The 27,674-nt window shown below is 33.3% G+C and overlaps 1 long non-coding RNA gene and 1 pseudogene across 2 annotated transcripts in view; both read left to right on the forward strand.

The window, feature by feature from the left end:
- Positions 1 to 26,335, forward strand: part of LOC309631828 — a 59,251-nt gene extending 32,916 nt beyond the window's left edge. The window contains exon 2 of the long non-coding RNA XR_014246589.1: positions 84 to 26,335. This is a non-coding gene — a long non-coding RNA (uncharacterized lncRNA). The remainder of the gene's footprint in view (positions 1 to 83) is intronic.
- LOC309632663 (protein ILRUN pseudogene) overlaps positions 1 to 27,674 on the forward strand; it is a 228,144-nt pseudogene that overhangs the window by 88,984 nt on the left and 111,486 nt on the right. The gene's annotated exons all lie outside the window — the stretch shown is intronic.

Consider the following 27,674-nt stretch of genomic DNA (forward strand, 5'->3'; position numbering starts at 1 on the left):
TTTTTTTTAGATTCCACATATAAGCAATATTATATGATATTTGTCTTTCTCTGTCTTACTTCATTTAGTGTGATAATCTCTAGGTCCATCCATGTTGCTGCAAATGGCATTATTTTCCTCTTTTTTAATGGCTGAGTAATATTCCACTGTGTGTGTGTGTGTGTGTGTGTGTGTGTGTGTGTGTGTATATATATATATATATATATATATATATATACACATACATACATACATACACACCACATCTTCGTTATCTATTTATCTGTCGATGGACATTTAAGTTGCTTCCATGTCTTGGCTATTGTAAATAGTGCTGCAGTGAACATTGGGGTGCATGTATCTATTTGAATTATGTTTTTCTCTGGACATATGCCCAGGAGTGGGATTGCAGGATCATATGGTAGCTCTGTTTTTAGACAAACAATCTTAAAGGGTTGGTGGATCAGCATGTCCATCCTCTGATTTTCTTTACTTCATATTTTGCCATATTTGCCCTATCACATTTTCTTAATGAGGTTATAGTCTCTGTCACATTAATATAAATTGCTTAATTAATTCCTCTCATACCATTAAAAACAATGAACTTCATTAATGCTACTGAGACTGAAAATAAATATGACATTAGAAAATCAAAACTCTTGTGAATCTCACTATAGCAATTGTTGGAATAAAATAGTCCAAGTAAATAATACTGGCCTACTTTGTGTAAAGTCTTCAATGTGTCCTTTCATAGTTGATAGGCATTTGTGTTATTTCATATTTTTAGCTATTATGAATAAAGTTTCTATAAGCAGTGTAGTACAGACTATTGTACAGAAATGTAATTTTATTTCTCTAGGAAAAATACCTAGGAGTGAGATTGGGGATCATATGGAAAGTGAATGTTTAAGTGTATATGACAGTAACAAACTGTTGCATAAACTCGCTAACTCGTTTTGGACTACCACCAAACATGTACGAGAATTCCAATTGGTACACCTTCTTGCCAACACTTGGGATTTTCGGACTTTGAAAATTTAGCCATTGGTCATTTTAATGGATGTGTAGTGGTGTCTCTTTGGAATTTTAATTTGTCTTTCCCTGAGAAATAATTATGTTGAATGTGTATTTCATTTGTTCACTTCCTATCCATATATCTTTCTTGGTGAAGTATCTGTTCCAATTTTCTGTTGGGTTTTGTTGAACTTCTTAGGGAATGTTAAGAGCTTCCTGAAGTCTGGTACTAATTTGACCCATCTACCTAGGAGAGATACATCTAAGGTTTTTCTAATTTGTCTGGTAAGAATGAGGCCTTTCACAACTTTGTATGAGTTCCAGGGATTGTTCAGCCTACTACTTTCTTGTGTCATTTTTTTACCCGGCCTCAGATAAATTCCTTTCATTCATGTGTAGATCTTTAATATCTAAAGGACTTTTATGGGTACAGAAAAATTTACAGTTTATAGTTTGGGTAATGCTCACTGTGTTAAGTTCATAACATATTGTCTTCATTAATTATAAATTTTACAACTAATAAACGTCAATAAATCTCATTAATCAAAAATTCTTAAACATCGATTTAAAGCATAATTAAATCTCTCAGAAATCATGATTATTGTTTAATTAAACTCTTCTAAGTATTTAAAATACCAGATTAAAAAATAAACAAATTACAAAAGTGTGATTAAAGTTATTATATCTGCTACTGTCATTGCACACTTTTATTTCTTTATTATCCCTGTAGTCATGTAAATCTTGCTGACATATAGGAGTACTTATGTTTATATATCCAGGCTGAAGAAATAAGAACATTTGTTTATGGATTCTGAGTTGGCAAGGCCAGAGTGATTTTCAGTTTATGTCCATGGTAGGAAAAAAAGGATTGCTTGAGTTTTCCATATTAATTTGAATTTATGGTTTGTTAGACTATTCTTACTTAAATAACCAAGCAATGTCCCTCCTTTGTAATGTCACTAAAACTTTTCAAGCCTGTGACATTTACTCCAGTCTACCTCCTTCCCAACTTTACCAAGTCATATACATGATATTTGACCCCAGTTTAATATTTATATCATTATTACTCTTTGTATCACAGGGTTCATCAAGAGGTTTTATCTCCCAGAAGGTGAGAGGCTGATTTTGTTTATTTCATCTCCATCTAGGTACACTTGGATAATCTCTTTATTTGCTATATTCCACATACCTGAACACAGGTTTATTTCCTATACTCCTCCATCCCACCCAACAGGTTGGTTTATTCACAGTTCCACATCTCTCTTTACCCAGCTAGGAGAAAATGTATTTATACTGTATAAGTGATGTATAATTAATAAAAGAAACCAAACACCTGCATATTATAGCATATATATAATATGCATATATGTGTATAATTATAGCATAATTCTATCTTCATATGGTTAAACTTTATATCAAAACTCTTTTTGGTACTTTTTATGTTTATTTTCATGATTTGATTGTAAAACTATTCTCACAGCTTTTTGTACTCTCAACTTCTTTGAATAAAGTATAATTATTTTCAATATTTGATGTCAAATTATAACAGTTTGAACAGGGGGAGGCCCTATTGGCGGACCCTTTGTCCTTCCAAAATTATTTTAGAGATTTAAAAAAATTTTTTTGGCACTAAGTACATGTGCTAGGTGTACATCTCTTTTTCTTGCATCACAACATGTAATGAGCTACTCTCCAAGTAATGGACATTTCTTTTAGAAGAAAATATTATTTCAAACCAAATCTTGATGATAGGGATATATAATAGATTTATTTCATTTAGTAAGTACTTATTTAGCATATTTTACACACACAGGGTTGTTTTATGCATGACACAACCAAATAAGATCCTTTTCTCTTAATTTTATATTAAATTTAGCTCAAGTGGAATTATCTTATAATTTTTTATTACTATTATTGCTGTTGCTGCATTTATTATTAATAAATTTATCATAGTACTATGTTTATTTCCACTTATAGTGCATAATATATAAAGGATTTAGGGTTATTATGTGATCTTAATATTTGCATACTTTCATATTTCAAGAACAAATACATATTTTAGGGCTGAAGGTCATAATTTCAATTTGTTAGTTTTTGTAAACTAGGACTTTACGCAATAGAAAAATGTATTATCACTAATGTGTAGGCAATTACTTAGCTTGCCATGACATGTTGCTTCAAATTTCAGGGTATCTCTGAAATAGCTGAAAGAATTAGAAACTATTGATATGCCTTCTGGTGCAGCAACTTGGCATGTTGATAGATTAGTATTCCCAACAAAACACCACTCTAATTACACTGTAATCACAAGGGTCAACGTACAGATCTTCTTTTTGATTGTGCTTCATATCTTTTCCTTGCTGAATCAATAATTTAATATGGAACCCTTATTTTCAGAGAGCGAAGCTCATCACCTTCCCAATTTATTGGTTTACCTGTGCCTACATAGCAAGTAATAATAGAAAGAAAGATACAAAAAAAAAAAATGCACAAAGAGGCTATCAGAGATTTCTTTTTCTTTGTATTATTCCATATGTATTTATTTGTCTTGAGTTTTGCTGGGGAGAAGGAGATGGGAGGAGATTGGCCATTGCATTGCTCCAAACTCGAAAATAGAAAACATTTGCTAATTGAGAGCAGTGTTTCTAGTAATCTAGTAAGAAGTATAGAAAAATAGTAATAATAAAGTCTTCTTTTCCTTCATCGTAGATAGCGGTAACTCAGCTATTTGCATTTAAACTGTATAAATATCCCAACATTTCTCATAAAAGGAAATCAGAAATGAAATCCTCACAATTGGTCAGATTTACTCTGATGGCAAACAGGTTATAAATGAAAGTTAGTCATACGTTGCTTAATTTCATTCTTAGAACACATAACATAATTAATATTTTTGACTCTTTAACAGGATCAGATTTGGGGGTATTAAGATATTCTTGCTGAGACTGATTTGAGTAGCATGTGTGGCCAAATATACTGGGAACAGGCAAACCTGTACTGTGGTCCATCATTTTTTTTCCACTAACTAGAATATCATTTTAATCTCCCAGTGACTTAGTTTCCTTATTTATAAAAGGTGGATGATGAATTAGGTAATATTTAATATTCTTTCATATTTGATCATTCTGTTTTTAAGTTTTCAAAGCACTTCTGGTGAAAGTAGGTCTGAAAGAGAAGAAAATGGAGAGGCTGATTTAGGATGGTGAGATGATGATATTCCAGCCACATGTCAAAAAAAAAAAAAATAGTCCTCAGTTTAAACTTGTCAGTTCTATATTTTATTTGTTCTGCAATATGTAAGAAAATTGCACACTAAATGTATGTCAGGCCACAAAATATTCATCAGTAAAGTAGAAGAAGAGGAAAATGTACATGTAATCAGTGTAGCTACCCAGATGAGATCTTGTTACTATTAAGAATTATATTGCTCCTGTATTTTCCCTCTAATCATGCCTTTAATCATCCCAAGCCCAGATATATTTTTCTTCTTAAAGTATTCAAGCTCTAATTCCATGTCAAGTAAATACTCCTTGAAACCTAATATTCCAAATATTTAATTCCAAGTGTTTCTCACCCACCTATTTCCATAATTATTTCCATCGATTAATCTATTAAATACAAGGTCTTCAAATTTTGGACATCCCTCGCACTTATGATTCTATTACTGGGGAGTATTTTATTATCAAATTTGGCCTCCATCCATTGACAATAATCTTACTTGCTTACATCCAAACATTACATATTTACATTTAAACCGACATATGTGATGGAATAGAATACTGTGTGGCTGGAGTGTGGCGATGTTGGAGGGTAGTTTAGGATTCTCAACTTTCATTAGCGTGAGAAAGGGAAATTCTGAAAGCAGCTAGAACTGAAATGACACCTAGTGGACCCAATGCATATGCGATCCAGATAAAGTCTTCTTGAGCCACCCCCCAACCAATCTCATGGCCTATGAAAATCCAAGTCTTCCCTGAAGATTTTTGCTAATTTCATCAGCACTTTCATTCTCCTGGCCTCCTCTGCTTCTCAGGTGGTGACTTCTTAAATTGTCACGTTTGTTCTGTTCCATGCTGAGGCTCACATGAATTTTAGTTGCTGTTTTTGTTCTCTCAATTAAAAAATATTCACATAAAACAATCATTTATTTAGTAGATGTACTTAATATTTGGCGGGAGTTTTTCATGGAATCATCATGGATCACACAGGCTAAGCCATCTTTATGAAACCCACAGTTGTTGGTTCCTTGCTTCTTTTCTCTTCACAGTGTCCTTCTGTTATGCAGAGCAGTTCAGTTCTTAACTGACTATACATCCTTATTTGCTGGCCCACATAATTGAGGTATACAGCAGGAAAAAAATTATCCACAAGCACCAGTCTCTTACCTAGTATATTCCCTAGTGTGCAATACACTAGGGAAGAGAATGGTGCTTGTGCATAATTTTCTTCTTTCAGAGACAGTATGTAAAAGGGATTTATTATCATACAGAGCTGGATCCAAACCTGATTATACTGAGGGGAGAGAGGCTGTAGTTATGGACATTTGTGTATGATTTTTAGGAGCCAATCCAAGTAGAAATCCTTAGCGAGACCAATGTCAAAGAGGCTATTTCTAACTCCTGGTAATTAACGTACACTACAATGACTGAATGATTATACATTGGCTTAGTTTCCTAGCAGTTAGGCTTCCTATCAGCATGTTAACTGAGATTAAGACATTGGCATTGGGTTCCATCATAAGATCTCAGAGAAACAGAACACATTAAGCTATAATCGAAAATTGATCAGTTACTCTAATCACAGTCTTAAGTATTCTTTCTCCTGAAGGTGGATACTTAACTGCCCCTTGTCACTGTAGTGTGTGGTGTGCAGAAGGGATTCGCTTCATTCTTTCTTCCTCTGTTCCATCCTCAGGATACAGAATGACTGATGTGTCTGTGTTTCAGAAGGGGTCTTTCTCAGTTTGTGAGATTTTATACCCAATTCCCAATCTTTCTTGTAAGCATTCTGTCATGGCCCTTAGGAAAGAGGTAGCAATTGGATGCAGATTTACCCTGAATCTAGGACTCCCAGAGAAACTAAAGTGTAATTCCAAGCTATACTTGAAAGTTGAAAAAAATTGTTAAAAATTGGTCTGCTTTGTTCTCTCCAGTGTTTGGTGACTTCCCTCTCCATTTATTGCTGCCAAAGATGAAAGTTACGTGTTACATCTTTTCTGAAAGGCACTTGTCATATTTTGGATTTTTAGTAATTAGGTGGTCACTTTGCCTAAGATCTCTGATTGGTTTAACATTTTTGTTTTTGGATTATCTTAATTATTCTCACTTTTAGTGTTGGAGTGACATTTCCCTGCATATTTCTGTATTCCAATGGAAGCAGCAGTTTTAAGGCATGCTTTTTTAAACAGTAATCTCACTTTGCAAATTACAAACTTATCAATAGCAGGATATTTTACTAAAGCATTTAAGATAATACAATATTTTAATATAAAATAAGGTGATCTCATGATAATGAATAACTGATATTCCAATATCATAAGAAAGTAAAATTTTATAAGAATATTAATTACATGAAAACATTAAAGATGACTCCTTCTGAATGAAAGTCTCACATGTACTAAGTACAATATGGATGAAACTTGAAGACACTGTGCTAAGCAAAATAAACCAGAAACAAAAGGAAAAATACTGTATGATTGCACTTGCATGAGGTACTTACCATAGTGAAATTCATGGGGACAAAAAATAGAAAAACCTCCCCTAGCAGTTGCCAGGGGAGAGTTATTGTTTAATGGGGACAGAGTTTCAATTTGGGAAGATACAAAAATTATGGAAATGGATGGTGGTGCTGGCTACACAACAATGTAAGTTATATAATGCCACTGAAATGTACAGTAAAAATGATTAAAACACTAAATTTTATGTTTTGTATATTTGACCATAATAAAAAAAGACAAAAATGTTACTTTCAAGTATGTATTACACCCACTGACAAGTTGTTTTTTCTAAAGCTGAGATTAAGAAAATACAGGAGGAAATGAGAGCATCTTATTTTGCCGGAATGTAATAAAGCGCTCAAGAAAAAGGAAGATGTAGTGTCAAAAAGACATAGAAGCCAGGCTAAAAACATTCCCAATGGCCAAAATTGGAACAATTCGAGCGACAGAGTAAATAACAGCATTGGATTATAACCCAAATAATAAAATAAATATGCATGAATCCATACTGATACAAGGAAATGATTGAACAAAGGCATAAAATGGGAGGAAAGGGATAACGCCTCTTTGCAAAATTAGTAAATATAGAAAGAATAAAATAGAAAAACAACATTAGTAACCAACCACCACAGTAATAATTGCTGCAGGCAAGATCCACAGATCATGCTAATACTAGAGGGTGAAAGTTTAAGGAGAAAATATTTCCACAGTTTCAAAGGATATTTCTCAATATATTTTTTGATTACAGGTGGAAAAAAGATAACATTATATTGGAGAAACATGTTTGATGATGTAGAGTTTGTATTTTTTCCCTTTGCGATACATATGGATAGATGTCACGTTCCTCTGCTGTCATGACTGAGAAGGGCACATCACCCCTGTAGTGTTCTCCCCCCAAATTCATGATGTCAACTGTCTCCTGAAAAAAGAAAACCCTCAAAACCCCACAAATTGATGGAATCTACAAAATTCTAAACCAGTAGTTTTAAAAATTGTTAAGATCTAGAATGACAAGACTGAGGATCTGTCATGGTTTGGAGGATGAACAGATCGATGACAGTTGAATTCAGTGTGATACTGAATTGTATCTCAGAATAGAAAAAGGATATTAGTGAAAACATGGTGAAATATGAATAAATTCTGTAGTTTAGTTAATAACTAATTTCTTAGTTTCAGTAATTGTGCCATATATATATAAGATGTTAAATTAGGGCACACTATACCCCGTTTTTGCAACTGTTCTGTTAGCTTAAAATTATTTCAAAGTAAAAGGTTTTTAAAATATAAAAATATCACCCATTTATTAGGACAGGACTTTGGGAACAATCATTTCTCTCTTTTTTTGCGGGGGGGGGGGCGGTTATTTTTGATATTTGAAAGTAACGAAAGAATATTTATTTACTTGGGTGTATATTCATCCATTAATTTAAGGGTATTCTAATATTTAATTTTCACTGAATTACTTAGGTTTTACAACATATAAATATAAAATATTAATCATCTTATTTTTAGAATTTTTAATTAGCATTTTAATGTAATATTTAACACAGTTTCCCATTTTGCAGTCTTAAATGCTGTCATATATGAAATGCAATATACATTTTCTCCTTTCAATAAGGACTGCCTGGAAAATTCACGTTAACATTGCTCTAAAGTCTAATTCTAGTGTTAACTGCTGTTTGTGAGTAATTTAATTGTTAATAACTTACCAAAGCTTTATGAAGCTGATTGTTAAATTGTCATTATTTACCTTATTGTTCACAAAATGCTCAGAAAATAAAAAAACAGTATCTGAAGAACAGTAGGACAGTCTAAAAGGAATACTTTCTCTGCTCTGCTGTCTAGTGTTTAGTTACAACCATTTCTAAAATGAGAGAATATTTTCTAATTGTGAACTCAAAATCTACAATGAAAATATTAAAAACAAAATGCTACCATTTATTCTCTAACCAAACAAAAACAGATCTAATGCAGACAGAACATCTTCTTTCCATTCAAATCATGTCAAATCATTCCAGTCTTCTTCAAGGAAACTTTCAGTCACTAATCTATCAAAGCATGAATTGTGTACAAAACACCAAAATAAATAAATATATAAAATCACTTCTTTGGGAATATGGAACCATCTGTTTATATTGCATACTCTCAGTTGCTACAAGAGTTGATTTCTGACTTGAAAGATTCATTCCCAAGGGTTGTAAAGCTATCTATCACTTTGCTCGACAAAACAGTAGAAAATCTGACAGTTGTCAGAAAGGATTTCTATGAGCTTTCTAAAAATAAAAGGAAAGAGCAAACTCTTTTGATCTTTGTCCAGGTGATCTCAGCTCTAGAAAGTGCCAGTAGAGTGATTAGAAATGATCATTTCATTTTGAAAGATACTGCTAATTGATACTGAAATGATAATAATTTAGTCTCCAGAGTTAGCCTTGAATCAAAAAAGTAGATGACTTTTAAATCTGGGACCGTCGGTGGAGATTATTCTACATTCTTTTTTCACTCTACACTGGTTTCTAATTCTGCAGTCTTTGTACCTTATAGTGCTGTCCCCGCAACTCTTTATTACTCGTGTATACCTTTGTGTGGAAATTTGACTTGTGCTGCCCTCCGTTCCTCCCTTCTTTCCATCTTTCTTCTACTCCTTCCTTCTGAGAAATATCTATAGAGTGTTTACTATGCACTGGGCTCTAGGCTAGAAGATCAGTACACCACTGTGAATAAAATAGTCACAGGTTTTAATCATACACAGATTGTGTGGCTTACTGTCTAGCAGATAAGAAAGACTGTAAACAACAAGTATAACACACATCGCTTGTATTCTACAATGCATCTCTTTAGCTAACCTCTGATATTAACCTTAGGTAATATCAGTTGTGGTAGACAGTTCTGGTGAGACCAGACTTACCTGGTGCTGACACTGTCCCAGTTCAAACACTGAGCATCTTATCACGTTTCTTTCCCAGTGCCTTCTCCAATACCACTGTAACTATATTGGCAACCGTGCACGTGCTGACAGGAAGGTTTGGGGAGTTGAGCCCCTGTAGGCAATCCTCAGCCAGTGGAAGGAAGATGGATAAATGCTCCAGCCTTTCATCTATTAGGAAGTCATTTCTGGGAGCCATTTTGAAAAATTCTCAAGGGTTGCTGGTAGAATTGAACTTCTGTAGTTCACTAATGTGAAATATATAATGCACCCTGATAGAGAACTTTCTTTATTCCATAAATCATTCACTTTGTTCCATAATATCTCTATTCTGGGCTCAATCCTCCCCCCACCCCAAAAAAAATATCTGCACCCAAGTCTTTATCTCAAGTTCTCCTTTTGGAGGATCAAAAATTTAAAAACTATACATTCATTGAATAAATATATAACTATAAATCAGATTAGTTTTGATGACTAATGAAAAATGTTATGACAGAGAAATATTGGTGGATTTTTCGGTGGAGTGGGAAGGTTTGTGAGGAGTTAATTCTGTTGGCCTGGAATTGGCCTGAGCAGCTTTCCTGAAATACCTATAGGGCACTGGCCCCTGCTTAAGGTATGAAATGCACTGGTTAATACAGTGGAACCTGTGTTGAGTTTTGGGATGATTTGTTTCAGCTAGCTAGTGGTGTTTATTGAGATCAGTGAGGTTGATAATTTGTACTTTCGATTCCTGGAGGGCTCTGCCACAGCACTGTTTACATAACAAGAAATAGGCCTACCTTATTAGCAAGGTATAAGAATCTCCAGCTGAGACTCCATTTCAGGCTTCTAGATATTATGAGCCCACCTTGGTGGTTTCTGATCAGAGAGATAAAGAATATAGTCTATTATGGCTATTATGAAGCAAGAAAAATTAAAGCTTGAGTCTGTAATGCAACCATTGATCAAGATGCATATTCTTATTTTAATGCTGTTGTTGTATTATATCTTTTTTTCTAAAATAAATCATAAATTAGTGAGCATAGACCTTTTGGGTCCCATAAGTCTTTTCTAGCAATCAAATCCTGTCTAACTCTCAGTGTTATACAGGAGTAAATCACATTTATCTATGGGGAAGCTACATTATTTTTTGTTGTTACTGCTATTAAGAGCAAATTTTTCAATGTATTAACATTCAAAAAGAATCACTGTAATTTTCCATATTAAATTTAAAGAGGTAAACCTTATGATTATCTCAATAGAAAAGGCATTTGGCAAAATTCAATATTCATTCCTGAGAAAAACTTTCAGCAACCTAGGAATTGAAGGAAACTTTTTCAACCTGATGAAGAGCATCTTTGTAAAACCTACCACTGACATTATACTTAATGTTGAAAAATTTTGATCAAGAACAAGACCAGGATATCCACTCTTACTACTTATATTTAATATTGTAGTAGAGATATAACCAGTGCAATAAAGCAAGGGAAAAACGCATCCAGATTATTAAGGAATAAATAAAATTTTATTTGACATGAGATGATGACAATTTTCTATGTAAAAGTTTAATGGAAACTAAAGTAACATGCTAGAATTATTAATGGGTTTAGTACGGTTTTAGGATGCAAATAATTGACAAAAATTTACTGTTTTCATACACTTAACAATGAATAATCAGAAACTTGAAGTAATAAAAGCAATCTATAATAGCATAAAAATGTGAAATAATTAAGAATAAATATGACAAAAGATATGTCAGATTTGTACACTAAAATTTGCAAAACATTGTTGAAAGTTATTTAAAAAGTTCTCAGTAAATGGAGAGATATACTTTGTTTATGGGTTGAATATCAATATGTAAGATGTAAATTTTCTCCAAATTGAGTTATAGACCAATGCAATCCCGAAGTCCAAACAGGTTTTTGTTTTCCTGTAGAAATTAACAAGGTGATTATAAAATTCGACTAGAAATGCAAAGGACCTAGGTTAACCAAAAATCTGATAAACAATGTTAAACACAGCCAACTTTCAAGACTCATTAATAAGTTACAGTTATCAAGAAAGTGTGGAATTAGAGTCTAGGTAGATAAACTGATTAATAGAAAGAAAAATCCAGGATTAGACTTATGTGTACATTGACAACTGATTTTAGGCAAATGTGCAAAGTATTCTTAAAAGAGAATGAATAGTCTTTTCAGCAGATGTTATTGAGACTGCGAGATATCTGTGCTTGTAAAGAGGTGTACACAAATGTTCTTAGCAACTTTGTAATAGCCATAAAAAAGAAATAACCTAACAGTTAATAAGGGAATGGATAAAAAAATTGTGGTGTATTCATATAATTGAATATTGCTCAGTGATAAAAACATGTACTATAATACATATGTGAATTAATCTCATATTTATTATGCTGAGTAAAAGAAATCAGGCATAGGAGAGTACATACTTAATAATTCCATTTACATAAAAGTAAGCTATTGTGACAAAAAGTATTTATTCTTTACATATAAGTCCATAATATACTGCTAGTATTTTGTTTTAGAATGTAAATTATCTTTTAAAGCTATTAAAATAAGTAAAAATATTTTATCTTTATTTTTAGCATTTCCAGAGCTCTGTATTTCTTTGTCTAAATCCAGAGTTCTATTTGGTATCATATTCTTGTTTCCTATAAAGCTTCTTTAACATTTCTTTCAGTACAAGTCTGCAGGCAGTATATCTTTTCTCAGTTTTCATTTGTTTGAAAAATCTGTATTTCCCTTTGTTTCTAAAAGATATTTTCTCTGGGTATAATTTAAATTTTTTAATTTAAATTTAAGTTTTCTTTTTCTTTCATACTTGAAGGATGACACTCCAATGTCTTCTGGCTTAATTGTCTCTAATGATAATCTTTTGTATTTTATAACTTTTTGCCTCTAGATAATGCACATTATTTTCTTTAATTCCTTTTAAAATTTCCTTTTTATGTTGGGTTTTCATAAGTGTCTTTGATGTATCTGGACGTTTGTATTTGAATTTGTGTTAATGCATGCGTGTGTATGTCGGTTTTTATCTTGTTTTGGATTAATTCTGCTTCTTATATATTGTTTACTTTTTTAAAGTGTTCTTTGGAAAATTTCCTGACATTTTCTTTAAAAATTTACTCTCCTTTATTCTTTTTCTTCTGCAATTCCAATTACATTTTAAACAGTCTATTTTTCTTAGTACCTTGTTCTGTTGACTCTGTTGCAAAAGTTTTTTCCTTCTTCTTGCTCTTTTTTTGATGACGTGGTTTTTTTTAGTGAACTCTAGAAAAACCAGGTAGCATACACACATGGAACACTGAATCAGTCAAATAGGAGCTGACTTGTGTTTAGGTTTGGTAATTACTGTGGTTGCTTTCAGGGCAACAAAGCCTCAATTTCTCTTAATCATTCCTTGTATATGGGAGAAATAAAAGGATATTTCACAGCCCTTATTACAAACCTAAGACTGGTTGTCTAAAGCTGAGAAATCTATAGAAGTGCATAGAATTTTTGGCCAACATTATTGTCCATTTCATACAAAACAAATTCTCATCAAAGTTAATAGTGTTTACTTCGTAGACTCTTCTCAAATATCTAGTCATAATGATGCATACATTTACTTGCCAGCTACTGCACTGAACCAGAGAGGATGGATTTAGCTGTATAAGTGGGATAGAAGAGCTAGGTATTAAGTTTGTAACCTGGCAAATAATATCAACAGGGAGTAAAAAATACACAGTGTTTGTATACCTGTGCAATTGAAAATGGGGTGAAGTGAAAATAACTTATCAAGGTTAAGAGTTTAACATGGAACATCATTTAACAAAACTAAACAACTAGGTAGGCTTCTTGTATGGGTCTTAACATTAGAGTAAAGTAATTATTTTCCAAATGGCACTGAAGTTGCAAAAACATATTCAAGATTACATATATTCTGTATGGACCTGAATGAATTGTATCCTTATATTTGTCTATTTGAGGATATCATTTACTACTTCAAAATACATAATAGCAATTGATGTGCTTTTTTAGGTTTTAGTATTTTCCTGTTACTATGGGGTCACTTTACTTGATCATCGGGGAATTTAAAATTATACCTTAAATGCAGCTTTTATTGTTGGTCATTCTACTCTATAGGAAATCCAAAAACTAAAAACTAAAACCAAACCAAAACAAAAAACTTTTCACTTTGTTTATCCATTTACCAGTGGATGGGTATTTAGATTATTTTTAGTTTTACGCTACTATGAATAAACTTCAACAAATATTTTTATACAAGTCATTTTGTGGGGATATGTGTTCATTTCTCTTTGGGTATATACTCAAAAGTGAAATTTCTGTATCTCACGGTAGATGTATATTTAATTTTAGAAGAAACTGGCAGTTATCCAAAAGTGGCTGCACCACTTTAAATACCTACACACAATTCATGAAAGTTCCAGTCACCCTACATCGTAACCAGTATATTTAGTTCTAATTTTAGTCATTGCAGTGGGTACAAACATTTCATTGTAGTTTTAATTAGCATTTTTCTGATGTATAATAATGTTGGCACTTTTTTGCATGTTTAGTTGATATATATCTTCTTTTGAAAGTTTATGTTCATATTTTTGTATATTTTTATTATGTTTGTCTTATGGAATTTAAAAAATTTTACTGTATTTTTAATCTGAAATATGTACTTTATATACTAATATATTGATTTTTTAAAAATAGGCTTTTTAATAGAAATCTTTTTTAAATTGAAGTACAGTTGAACTACAGTGTTTCAGGTATACAGCAAAGTGAAATAGACTATTTTTTAGAAAAATTTTAGATTTACAGAAATGTTAAGAAGATAGTACAGATAGTTGCCATGTAACCTACACCCAGTGTCTCCTATGATTAACATCTTACATTAGTATGGTACATTTTGTATAATAATGAATTAATATTGATACATTATTATTAACTAAAATCCATCATTTATTTAGATTCCCTTAGTTTTTATATAATGTCCTTTTTCTGTTCCAGGATTCCGTACAGGATACCATATTACATTTAGTTGTCCTGTCTTCTTAGGCTCTTCTTGGTTGTGACAATTTTTCATACTTCCCTAGTTTTTGATGGTCTTGACAGTATTGAGGAGTACTGGTTAGGTATTTTGTGGGATGCTCCTCTATTGAATTTTTAAAAATTCTTTTCTTATAATTAGACTGTGGTTACTTCTGTGGTTACACAAAAGTAAAATACCATTTTCCTCAGTATATGAAAGGTAAATACTAACAACATGATTTATCATTACTGATATTGACCTTGATCACCTGGCTGGGGTAGTGTTTGTCAAGCTTCTCCACTGTAAAATTACTGTTTGTTTTTTTTTTTTCTACCTTTCCTGCTGTAGTCAAATTGTTCCAGCATTGGCATTTAGGAACACTTTCAGTTGACCACTCTTTCTCTATGGTTTATGGGATATGTTTTAATGCTTTTTACTTGCTTGTTAATTTTTGTTTTGTTTCTATTCTTCTTAGAACTTCCTTACTTTCTGCTCCAGGCTCATCTAGTATATTTCTCCAAAGAGTCTTGGAGGTTTTACTGGAGAATGTTATTTGAAAATACGATCTGGGTACCACTTTGTTTGTTACTACTGGGGTGTGGTTTCATTTAGGTCATCTCATCTGACAGTGCAAGGACATATGTGTGGGTACCAACCAGTATATAGGCACATACTTATAAATATTTCTATATGTAATCATCTGTATCTATATGAAGTGAAGTATGAGTACATACTGATGTCTCCAACTCATCTGGTACCACATAGATCAGTCTCATCTCATCCCCTTGCTTTTCTATAAACTCCAATGTCAAAATGAAGAGAACTGGCTCCCACAATCCACCACCTATTTATTTAATTTAATTCCAGTATATGTATATAGTATCACAGTTATTAACCCATATCCACATGCCCCATGGAAATATTTTATAAACTAGAATACATACAACTCCTTTTGTCTTTAATCTTGCAGATTCTATTCATTCATTCATTTCCAAATTGGTTTATGTTGGCACCACTTCACCCTAATTTAAGGGAAGGTGTTTCATATATTTTTAATACTGTTAAAGTCTCATCATTGTATGGATTCCTTACTAGGGTCTCCCAACCTCCAAAATGATTTTTAAAATTTTGCATAAATTCAAGTTTACTTGTTGTGTTTTAAAGTTTATGGGTTTTGACAAGTGCATAATGGCATGTAGGCACCATTACACTATCGTACAGAATAGTTTCACCATGATAAAATTCCTCTCTGCTTCACTCATACAACCCTCACAACTCACCCCAACCCCAGCTCCTGGCAACCACTGATCTCTTTTGTCTCTGTATACTTGCCTTTTCCAGAATGTCACGTAATTGGAACAGTATGGTATATAGACTTTTCAGACTGGATTTTTTTAACTTAGCAATATGCATTAAAGTTCCTCCAGATCTTTCATGGATTGATAGGTCGTTTATATTTTATTGCTAAATAATATTCCATTATATGGATTTCTACAATTAGGTTATCCATTTATCTTTTGAAGGACATCTTGTTTCTAGTTTTAAAGAAATTATGGCTAAAGCTGCTATAAATACTTGCGTGTGGGTTTTTGTATGGGCATAAGTTTTCAAACCAGTTGGATAAATAAATACCTAGGAATGTGATTTTTGGATTGCACGGTGAGATTATGTTTGGCTTTGTAAGAAACGGCCAAACTGCCCTCCAGAGTGGCTGTACCTTCTCACCAGAAATGAATGAGAGTTTGTATTGGTCTGAATTCTCATCAGCATGTGGTTTTGTCAAGTTTTGTTATTTTAGCCATTGATGTTGTTGTTTAAGTAGTGTTGTTATTTTAGCAATTCTAATTGGTGAGTAGTGGTTTCTAAGTTTTTAAATATATGTATTTCCTAATAATAAATGAGGTGGAACATCAGATATGTGTTCTGCAAATATTTTCTCCAAGTTGTGGCGTGTTGTTCTCTCGGCAGTGTCTGTTATGGACATCCGTTTGTTCTAACACTATTTGTTGAAGAGATTACTCTTTCTCCATGGAATTGCCTCTGCTGTTTCTTTGTCAAAAATCAGTTGTCTCTATTTCTGTGGGTCTATTTTTGGGCTCTCTCTTCTGTTCCATTGTTCTATATGTCTATTCTTTCACAATACCACACTGTCTTGTTTACTGTAGCTTTATAGTGAATCTTGAGTTTGTAGTGCCAGTTCTGTTGGTCCACACGGATATTCTTTCACTAACATCACACTGTCTTAATTACAGCATCCTTCTAATAATTCTTGAAATCAGGTAATGTGAGTCTTCCAACTTTGTTCTTCTTCTTCAGTATCATGTTAGCTATTCTTCATCTTTTAGCTTTCCATATAAACTTTAGAATCCGTTTATCAATATTTTAAAAATTCCTCGCTGGGATTTAGATTGGGATTGAATTGAATCCATATGTTAAACTTGGAAGAATTGACATCTTAATTATAATGAGTCTTCCATTCCATGAACAGAGACTCTGTCCTCATTCATCATTAATTTTTCTTGAGGGTCTTTTTTTAGATGTATATGTTATTTAGAAGTATCCTGCCTAAATTCTAAATATATAAGGATTATCCTGCTTCATTTCCATTATTTACCTCTAGTTTATTTAGTTGATATCTATCATTTTAAATATGTTAAAGTTTGTGTTTTGACCCAGAGTGTGCATATTTTGGCCAACGGCTCATTGTTCTTGAGAAGAATGTGTATTCTGCTGTTGTTGGATAGAGTATTCCATAAATGTCAATTAGATCAAGTTATTTAACAATAGGCAAGCAACTTAACTTTCCAGGATTCACATTTTTTCTTTTAAATTCTGTAAAAGGCTTTGTAGTTTGAAAGTTTAGCAAATCTGTTTTGTATTTAGTGGCCTATAATATATGTTTCTGCTACATGGTGGTAGAAGAGAGATGGGATAGGATTAAAAAAAACAGAACATGTTCATTTCAATATACTGCATCCTGGTAATTTTAATTATAATATGCAGCATGGGGGCGCACACACACACACACACACACACACACACACACACACACACAAGCAAATGGAAAAAACAGTAACAAAAACAAGATCTGTTTCATGACCTAGGTGGAGAGAAAAGTTAAAGGAACCCCAGTCCTATATAGGTGATATAGCCATACTTAGTAGAAAATTACAGAGAACCCTCGTCATTCCCTAGAAAGTTAAAGACTAGCAGTTCAGGGTAAGTCAGAATCCTCTAATGCTAAAAAGGTTAGCCTAAGAAAGGTTCTTGGGCATCACAGAAAATTTCTTTAAAGCAAAAGAATATAATCGGAAATCATCTGAAGACCCTATCGGTCTTTTTGTAATCACACAATTGAAGTTATCCTAAGAATCTACCAACATTTCTTGAGCTATTATAAATTCCCTTTTATAAATTTCCCTCCTATTATAATGTTCATTTGAATATATATTAAATTGTTGAATACCAGTCTCTCATTTCTGCTCTGAATGTCATTTGAAATATCCTTAAGTATCTGAAGGTCAGTAATGTTAAAATGAATATTTTCAACTGATAGTGTCTCTATTTGTGGCAGACACTTAAAAGGAGGCTGCATAATTTTCAGACTTTATATACGCCATTTAAAAGCACTTTCTCTTTCTGTATTCTATTCTGTCTCAAAGCCATACAAAGTCATTTTCCATTTTTAGCACTTACATTCTATTTACTCTTGAAAATGACCTTTTAGTGCTCCTTAGTTTTCAACTAATGTAAACTTACTGTATTCTGAAATGAACAAATAATGAAGGTTGCTTATACTTGGAACTCTTTTTGATATTGTTAAAAATCATATATAATCTTAATAGAATCCAAGAAATTCAAGTCCACTAGAACCATATTTTGTTATGTGTCTTAGTTTTCTTGTTTTAGCTTGGAACACACAGAAATGAGGTTGCAAAAGACGACATGAAGTCTTTCAAGACCTCTCATTCCTTTCACATAGCACTTAGCATTGATTCATAATATCTTAGATCTGATCGGGGCATAAGACAAACTGTAATCTCAATAAATATGCTTGTTTTTACAATAGAGACACTAATGTTCATTGATATAAAGTACATTTTCAGGAATTAGCCAACTATTCATAGCAGAGCCTAGGCTTAAGTTAAATTTCTTTTCTTTTTTCCCATATCAATACATAGTTTTCCATTTTGTTAGGTCTGGGCTTGTTTATTTGATTTTACCTTTTGGGCAGTGGGGATGCATGTCCTGCCTTTCCTTGAAAGTACAGCATTTAACTCTGCCACAGATAGTAAGAGATTAATAAGTAGCTATTGTGGTTGTGGCCTTTTATCACTTTAATTTACCCTTAAGACATGCCTGTGAGTTATGAAAAGCTGTTACAGTTTTCAAAATTTATAGATTACCACATTGCCACACAAAGGTTTTTAGGACTAATATCAAAGTCTTTGTGGAATCGGGTCCAAAATTCAGTTCACTGACTTCCAATAATCATGCATTTTCCATGGAAACACAATGTCTTGTCAAATAATAACATTTGATTTTTTTCTCTTTTACTTTGGAAATGTCCACCATATTGGTAACTAGCAAAGGGAATAGCCACATCCCCAGAGTACAGTACTATAATAGGAAAAGGGAAAAAAAAAAAAGATTTAGAGAGTAAAAGTAGAGTATTTGGAATGTCAAAAATAATAGTTATCATTCATACAGGAATTATGAAGTTGTTTAGCATGTTACAATTTTTTAAGAAATCTAAATTAAGCTATCAAAAAATAAGAATTAACTATCTTTTTAATCCTCTCTATTAATGCATTGATCTTTTAACATTTATTAAGCCTCTTAATCAGAATTCTTTTCATGTGAGATTAAATATTTTCCTGACATCTGGCTTCTAAATCTAATTGCCTGCTTTTCTCCATGAAATACCTTACTATTACAAAAGGTAACCTGATAAAAAATAATAAAGAATGGTGACCTGGCACATTTAGAAGAACGAAAAATATAATATTTCTTTTAGATTTACAACATAGTTTTAAACTATAATGTAGTATTAGCAGCAAGTGTAGCAGAAGTGGCATTAGTGAGCATAGTTCCAGAAGTAGCAGTATATATAGTGAGATTGGAACAAATGCATAGAAGCCTGTGTCCTACTCCACTCTCAATAATTGTTACTGTACTCTTGGCTAGGTCTTTTATAAAATTTTTAGTCTTTTTTGTGTTGTTTCCTTTTTTCTTATATGAGATGACTGTCTCGGCCTCTACATGCCTTTCCTACTCTAATGTGCTGAATCTACCATCTAAACATCTGCATTTTGGTTAGAGGTGTTATCTAATTCAATTCTTTACAAGTAGAGCGTTAATAAGCTTTAACAGGGAAGCTGGGTATATGACAGAAATGTGATCTAGACTGGTATCTCCCCCATCGATGGTACTGAACTAAAGAAGAGACAATAAGCCAACAAAAGCATATTGGAAGAACAGTGAGTTGTGTAAACTTGAAATTTATGTAGAAGACAAAGCATTTCCAACAGAAACACTTTGGATTTGTGAAGACATTCGATTATAGGAATTTAACAAATGTTTAATGAATGAGAGGAGAAAAGTGAGTGTCAATTTAAAACAATGAATATAATTCGATTCTGAAGGTTGGGTTAATTGAATTTCCTCAGGCTATGAAAAAGAATCTGAATCCAGGAAATCAGAGGTCCAGTTCAAATTTAACTCACTTTTAGTTCGTAGGCCTTTTACTGCCTCAAGTCACTTTCTTCCGGAAGCTATTTTTCAAAAGTGAAAGATGAAGAGAGCTATTCTGAATGTGGAGTGAACTTAGGCCTGGAATCATGGAAAATAAAAGAATATTGTAAAATGGATTACCTATAACCATGTGACTCCAGTCGTATCTGGGAGGAGGAGAGTGTACAACAGATGCCTAGTTTAACATGTGAAATACAAAATATATAGAAACACCTCCTTATGACAGCACAATTCAGCAGAACACACAAGTGTACGTGAAGTGCCAAAGAAGCAACTCTACAGAATGGTAACTGAGTCTAGGAAAGTTAAAGGAAATTAGAGAGATCAAATATATTTCTTTTTAGGTAATTTTGAAACTCTCTCAATTGTCTTTATTTTTCATTTTCATCAGGTTTTTGCTGTAAATCTTAATGTCATAAGTATTGATGACAATATCATTTGAACTACTAGTTTTTTTTAATTGTTTTTGTTAGATAACTGGGGTTTTTCAAGCTAAAGTTGTCAAAAATGAGATATCAACAACAGGTAGTCAAAGAACATGAATATGAACATGACAGAGAATTTCTAAAAACTATTTATGCATTTACTTGACTTCATGAGTTGCATGTATATTAAAACCTAAAATACATGCTGGAAAACAATGATTACTTAGAATTTATAATGTGAGCATATACATTTTCGGAGAACTCAGTGATTGCAGTTGCAGAATGATGAATGTATAGAGTAATTGTGTACTTTTGTTCACAAGTGAAAAAATATTTTTTGTGAGAAGGATACAAATAGTCTCCACTCGTGAAAATAGACGAATTTGTTTTAAAAATATCATATTCTCCATTTGTTCCTTTCTTGCTTGCTTTCTCAGAAGGTTATTTAAGAAAAAAACACATATGGAATAAAAATCTGGAGTATCAATCAGGGATTTTAGTTGTAAAGAGCATATTCAAAGTATATTGCATAGCTTAAAGAATATCTAGGTGAGCTGAAAACAAACTTGGAGTCCTCACAGTTGGAAACAGTGACATAAAACAGAGACAGCTGAAGAAAAGGCTGCTGCCCTCAGTGGGCACAGGCTCTGCAGACAGTGAGCAGTGGATACAAACGTCATACCGGCACCTCTGATATGTCCACTTCTAGAAGCTGGATTTGCCATGGGGCCTGATTTCTTGTCACTAACTTATGATTGAAATTGGTGCCAGATGCTAGGTGACTTATCTGTGCCCTCACTGTACTGAATTATAAGGCTTTGAAAAGTGAAGGGGACATACTAGCATGTTCAAAGGCAAATACCTACTCCACTGGCAACAGCAGGCCATTTGGTAATCTCCTTGCCTTCAAATGGGACAAATTAATGTTATGCAAGTTAGTGATTCACACATCTTTACGATCTGCAAGCTGTAAGCTTGTTGAGCTATCGTGTCCAAGATCCTGCGGTTGGAGAGAGGGTTGGAACTGAGGCTGCTGTTGCTAGGTAGGTAAAAATATCTTGGGGGAACACTCCCAGTTTCTAATTCTGCACATAAAGAGCTTGGAAGTCACCACTCCATGCTAACAATAAGTAAAAAGCCAAACAGACTAAAGACTTAATAACTTTTTGGATTCCTAAGGGAGATGAGAGCACAGAGAAAACCACGGCCCCCAAGATTGGAGAAACAGACAGGTGCATACAGGGAGTCACAAGGGGAAACTGCCATGGGAATCAGCGCTGGGGTAGGAAAACCTAAACTGGAGTTGATGACTTTCTGGAGGCTTAGTGCAGGCAACTCTTGAGAGCTAAAAATTCCAGAGGGACCCAGTCATCGGAAGGTACCCACAGTGTTGTAAGATTCACCTCCAGGAGTTTGACCAGATTCCCACAGTTAATATCAGAGAAAAACCCTTCATGTAGCGGGAGGAGGAAAGGAACCATTTTGTAATAAATCAGAACACATTGTTCTTCTTAACAAGATGGGCCCTCAGGAAAAGCTAGTTAGTTAACCAGAGCCTAAGATGCTGGCATATTATCAGAGCTTCACTGACCTTGGAGAAGGGAAATGCCCAACCTCAGTCAGCTCTAACCGTCCTGTCCCACCTAAGAGGAGAGAAAATAACTGAGCAACACTTGTGAACTGAACAGTCCAGAGCTGTGGGTTCACGAAAATACTGAGACCTAATCATAATACTATATGAACTTTTCCCCTCTATACACACCTCACCACCATGTTAATAAAAGCCTATTTATAGAAGTTCCTTTTATCTGGTACATCATGACCAGCTATCAAGAGTAAGTTACAGGCCATACCCAAAGACAAAAAAAAAATTGAAGACAGAGCAAGCATCAGAACCAGATATGACTAGGATGTTGGAATTACCATACCAAGAATTTAAAATAACTAGAATTTATATGCTAAGGGCTATAACGGATAAAGTAGAAAGCTTTAAGAAGGGATAGACAATGTAAGTACAGAGATGGAAATCCTAAGAACCAAAAAGAAATGCTAAAGATAAAAAAACACTTGGGGTTATTTGTAGACTGGACTCAGCTGAGGAAAGACTCTCTGAGCTAGAGGGTATAACAACAGAATCCTGGAAAATGGAAAAGCAGAGAGAACAAAGACTGGAAAAAAACAATAGAATATCTAAGAACTGTATCTTACAACTACAAAGGTGTAACATTTGTGTAATAAGTATACCAGAAGGAGGAGAGAAAAAAAAAAAGAAATATTTGAAACAATAATGACTGAGAATTTCCCCAAATTAATGTTAGACACCAAATCACACATCTAGGAAGTTCAGAGAAACCAAGCAGGATTAATGCCAGAAAAGCGTTACATAGGAATACCATTTTCAAACTACAGAAAATCAGAGATAAAGAAAAAAATCTTGAAAGAAGCTACAGGGGGGAAAAGAATGTATCTATATAGGAACAAAGATAAGAATTGCATCTGACTTCTCCCCAGAAACCATCCAACACGAAGATAATAGAGTGAAATATTTAAAGTGCTGAGAGAAGGGCTTCCCTGGTGGCGCAGTGGTTGAGAATCTGCCTGCCAATGCAGGGGACACGGGTTCGCGCCCTGGTCTGGGAAGATCCCACATGCCGCGGAGCCACTGGGCCCATGAGCCACAATTACTGAGCCTGCGCGTCTGGAGCCTGTGCTCCGCAACAAGAGAGGCCGCGATAGTGAGAGGCCCGCGCGCACCGCGATGAAGAATGGCCCCCACTTGCCGCAACTGGAGAAAGCCCTCACACAGAAACGAAGACCCAACACAGCCATAAATAAATAAATAAATAAATAAAATATTAAAAAAAAAAAAAAAAAGTGCTGAGAGGAAAAAAACCCACTAACATAGTATTCTGTACCCTGAAAAATTATTCTTCAGGGATGAAGGAAAAATTTAAGACTTTCCTGGACAAACAAAAATTGAGGGAATTTATTGTCAGACTTGCCTTGTAAGAAATGTTGAAATAAGTTCTTTAGAAAGAAGGAAAATAATACAAGACAGAAATACAGATCTACATAAAGAACGGAAGAACATGGAAGGAAGGATAAAGTAAAAATTTTATTATTTTTATTCTTAATTGATCTAACAGATAATAGTTTGTTCAAAAAATAATAGCAACAATGTATTCAATTATGTATGTTTATGTATATACTTGGGGATATTTATATATCTACGTACCTATCCTTATGTATATGTTATATTAATGTAATGAATGAAAGCATTGGTAACAGGGATGAGAGGAAGAAATTAGGACTATTCTGTTATTCTAAAGCACTCACACTGCCTGTGAAATGATCTGGTGTTATTTGAAAGTCGGCTTGGATTAGTTGCAAGTGTATATTGCAAACTCTAGGACAACCACCAAAATAAGTTAAAAAAAAAGTGATTAGTACAACTGGTATGTTAAGAAGGAGAGAAAATGGAACCATAAAATTCTCAGTTAAATCCACAAAAGGCAGAAAAAATGTGGAAGACAAGAGTAGGAAGAAAGAACAAGGGCAACAAATAGAAAAAAAGTTACAAATATGGTAGATGTTAATCCAGCTATATCAATAATCACTTTGAGTGTCACTGGTCTAATGTGCCAATTAAATGACAGAGATTTTGAGAGTGGATTAAAAATGTGACCCAAATATATGTTGTCCATGAGAAATGCACTTTAAATAAAAAGATACATATAGATTAAAAGTAAATGGATGGAGAAAATTATACTGTGTTAATACTAATCAAAAGAAAGCAGGAGTAGCTATATTAGTCCCAAGCAGCCAACTTCAAAGCAAAGAAAGTTATCAGAGGTGAAGAAGGCATTTCATAATGTTAAAGGGGTCAATTCTCTGTGAAGACGTAACAATTCTTAATGTGTATGCACCTAACAACACAGTGTCAAACTATGTAAGGCACAAACTGGTACATCTGCACGGAGGAATAAATGAAACCACTATCACAGTTAAAGATTTCAACACACCTCTCTCAGAAATGGACAGATCCAGCAATAAGGATATAGGTGAACTCAACAACGCCATCAATCAATTGGATATTATTAACATCAGTAGACTACTTAACCTAAAAATAGGAGTATACACATTCTTCGCAAGCTCACATGAATATTCACCAATATAGACCACATTCTGGGCCATAAAACACACCTTAACAAAATTTCAATATTAGAAATGATATAGTGTCTGCTCTCAGATCACAATGGAATTAAATTGTAAATCAATAATAGAAAACTGCAGAATCCCCAAGTAAGTGGAGAGTAAACAGCACACTTCTAAATAACACATGGGTCAAAGAAGAAATCTCAAGAGAAATAAAAAATATTTTTAACTAAATGAGGGCAAACACTACTTAAATAATTGGTAGGATGCAGCAAAACCAGGGCTTAGAAAGAAATTTACAACATTAAATGCATATTAAAAACAGAGAGCTCTATAATCAATCATCTAAGTTTCCACCTTAGTAAACTATAAACATTAGGGCAAACTAAATATAAAGTGAGCAGAAATTTAAAAGAATAAGTATTAGAGCAGAAATAAATGAAATTGAAAACAGGAAATTAATAGAGAAAATCAATAAAACCAAAAGCTGTTTCTTTGAAAAGATCAATAATACCAGTAAGCCTCTAGCCAGGCTAACTAAGAAAAAAGAAAAAAAGAAAAAGAAGAGAAAGGACCAAAGTTCTAATATCAGTAATTAAAGCGAAAACATCACTATAGATCCCATGGAAATTAATAGGATTCCAAAGGAACACTATGGACAACTGTATGCTCACTAGTTTGATAACCTACCTGAAATGGAGCAATTCCTTGAAAGACACAATCCTCCAGACACGAAAAAGATCAGTGGTTGTTGGGGGAGAAGGGAAAAGAGAAGAATCCGCAAAGCCCAGAGGATTATTTGGACAATGAAAATGCTCTGTATTATGTTATAATGATGGATATATGTGATCATATATTTGTCCAAATCCGTAGAATGCACACCACCAAGAGTGAGACCTCAGGTACTATGCTTCGGAGTTTGAATGGTTACAATGTGTCATTGTAAGTTCATTCTTGGTAAGAAATATACCATATACCGTTTTGGTGAGTGATAGTGATAATTGTGGCAGCTACACGTGTGGGTGCAAAGTGTACGTTGGAAATCTCTCAAGTTTTTTATAAATCTAAAACTGGCCTAAGAAAGTTTTTAATTAATTGTCTAATTACGTAATTAATTTCTCATTGAACACCCACACGCACAGAAATCTGTAGGGATGTGAACTTAAGAAAAATTAAGAGTATCTCACATCTAGTCACCCAAACCTCATTCTTCATTGTGTGTACTTATCACACCATTAATTCTTTTGATTAGGAACAAATAAGATAAAATATTAAGAAAATGTGATTCAGTCTTTTTTCTCCTGCTTTTTATATGGATAACTTATTATAATATATTTTAGCAAATAATAGTACTTTATAATAGTTTACTGTGTGCTAGGCACTGTTTTACATATTTTATACCTAATAACTCAATCATCACAAATTATGAAATATTTACTGAAATCTTTGATGCTGTTTTATAGATAGGGGAAATAAAGTATTGAGAGTTGAAGTAAATTTCCCAAGACAACACACCTAGTAAGCAGAGGAACTGAGCTTGAACCTATGCAGGCTGGGTATAGAGTCTGTGTTCCTCAGTGCTGTTCTATTTTGCCTAAATTCGACCCTACAGTAGGAATCAGGGATTCAAAGGGAAGGCAGTTGGGAGCTTCTGAATTTAGAAATGGCTATACTGTCAACAGTGTTTAATGATTAAAGCAACTTTAAATCCATGTTTGCCTGGGACTCTCCTGGGTTTTTAAGTCCCCCTTTTATTCTCAAAATTCCCTTGTTTGGGAAATAAATAACAAGTTCATCTTATAAATAACGCATTTGTGCTATTAGAATACAGGCTTACATTTCAGAGTTAACAATAAACAGAATATGAAGTGTTGAAATTAAGGCTACCACAGACCCTCTTATTCTTTGGAGGTTAGCTATTATACTCGCACATAAAATCAAAGTTTGATAAATATATGAAATATTTGGGAGCACCCATGCAAGTAGAGATTATTAATTGATATTATTGATGGAATTGATGCATGCTAAATTTTTCTTCCATATATTTACACAATAGGGAAAGAATTCACTGACCTACTTTCCTGTTTTTAATTTAGTGATGCATTTTAGTGAATGAAAGTTGTGGTTTTTAATCTTACCTCACATTTGATAAATTATGAGAGTACACAAAACTAGAATATAGATGAAGCTTCCAGTTTGTTTTAGGAAAAATATATTGTATGAATTTAAAATATTTTAAAATTTACCATCGTTATTCTCCAAAATTCCAAACTGTATGGCCTTTTATTTAAGGTATGACTAGAAAACTTCCAACACCCTTTGTGAAAGGAAACATTATGACAATAAATAAGTAGATTATAGCTGCAATAGTTTATTATTTTATCAACTGAACAACCTTGCCAACCCTCTTCTCCCCCCACAAAACTTAGAAAAACCTTTGGGGAGTAATTTATAGATCGTGAATTAAACAATAAATCCTTCTCATTTATGTAACATGGTGATTATAATAAATTATATATTTATAATTTGACCCATCAATGTATTTAGGTACCTCTATAAGAGATCAACAAACATTTAATATAAAATATTTTAAACCTATTTATATAAAACCAGTAAGCTATTGAAATAAAAAAAACACACATAGAAGTAAAGAACAAGATTTTCATAAAGGAACAATAACACAATT

The sequence above is a fragment of the Balaenoptera borealis genome, assembly GCF_965194805.1.
Source record: "Balaenoptera borealis genome assembly, chromosome: 7".
NCBI lineage: Eukaryota > Metazoa > Chordata > Mammalia > Artiodactyla > Balaenopteridae > Balaenoptera > Balaenoptera borealis.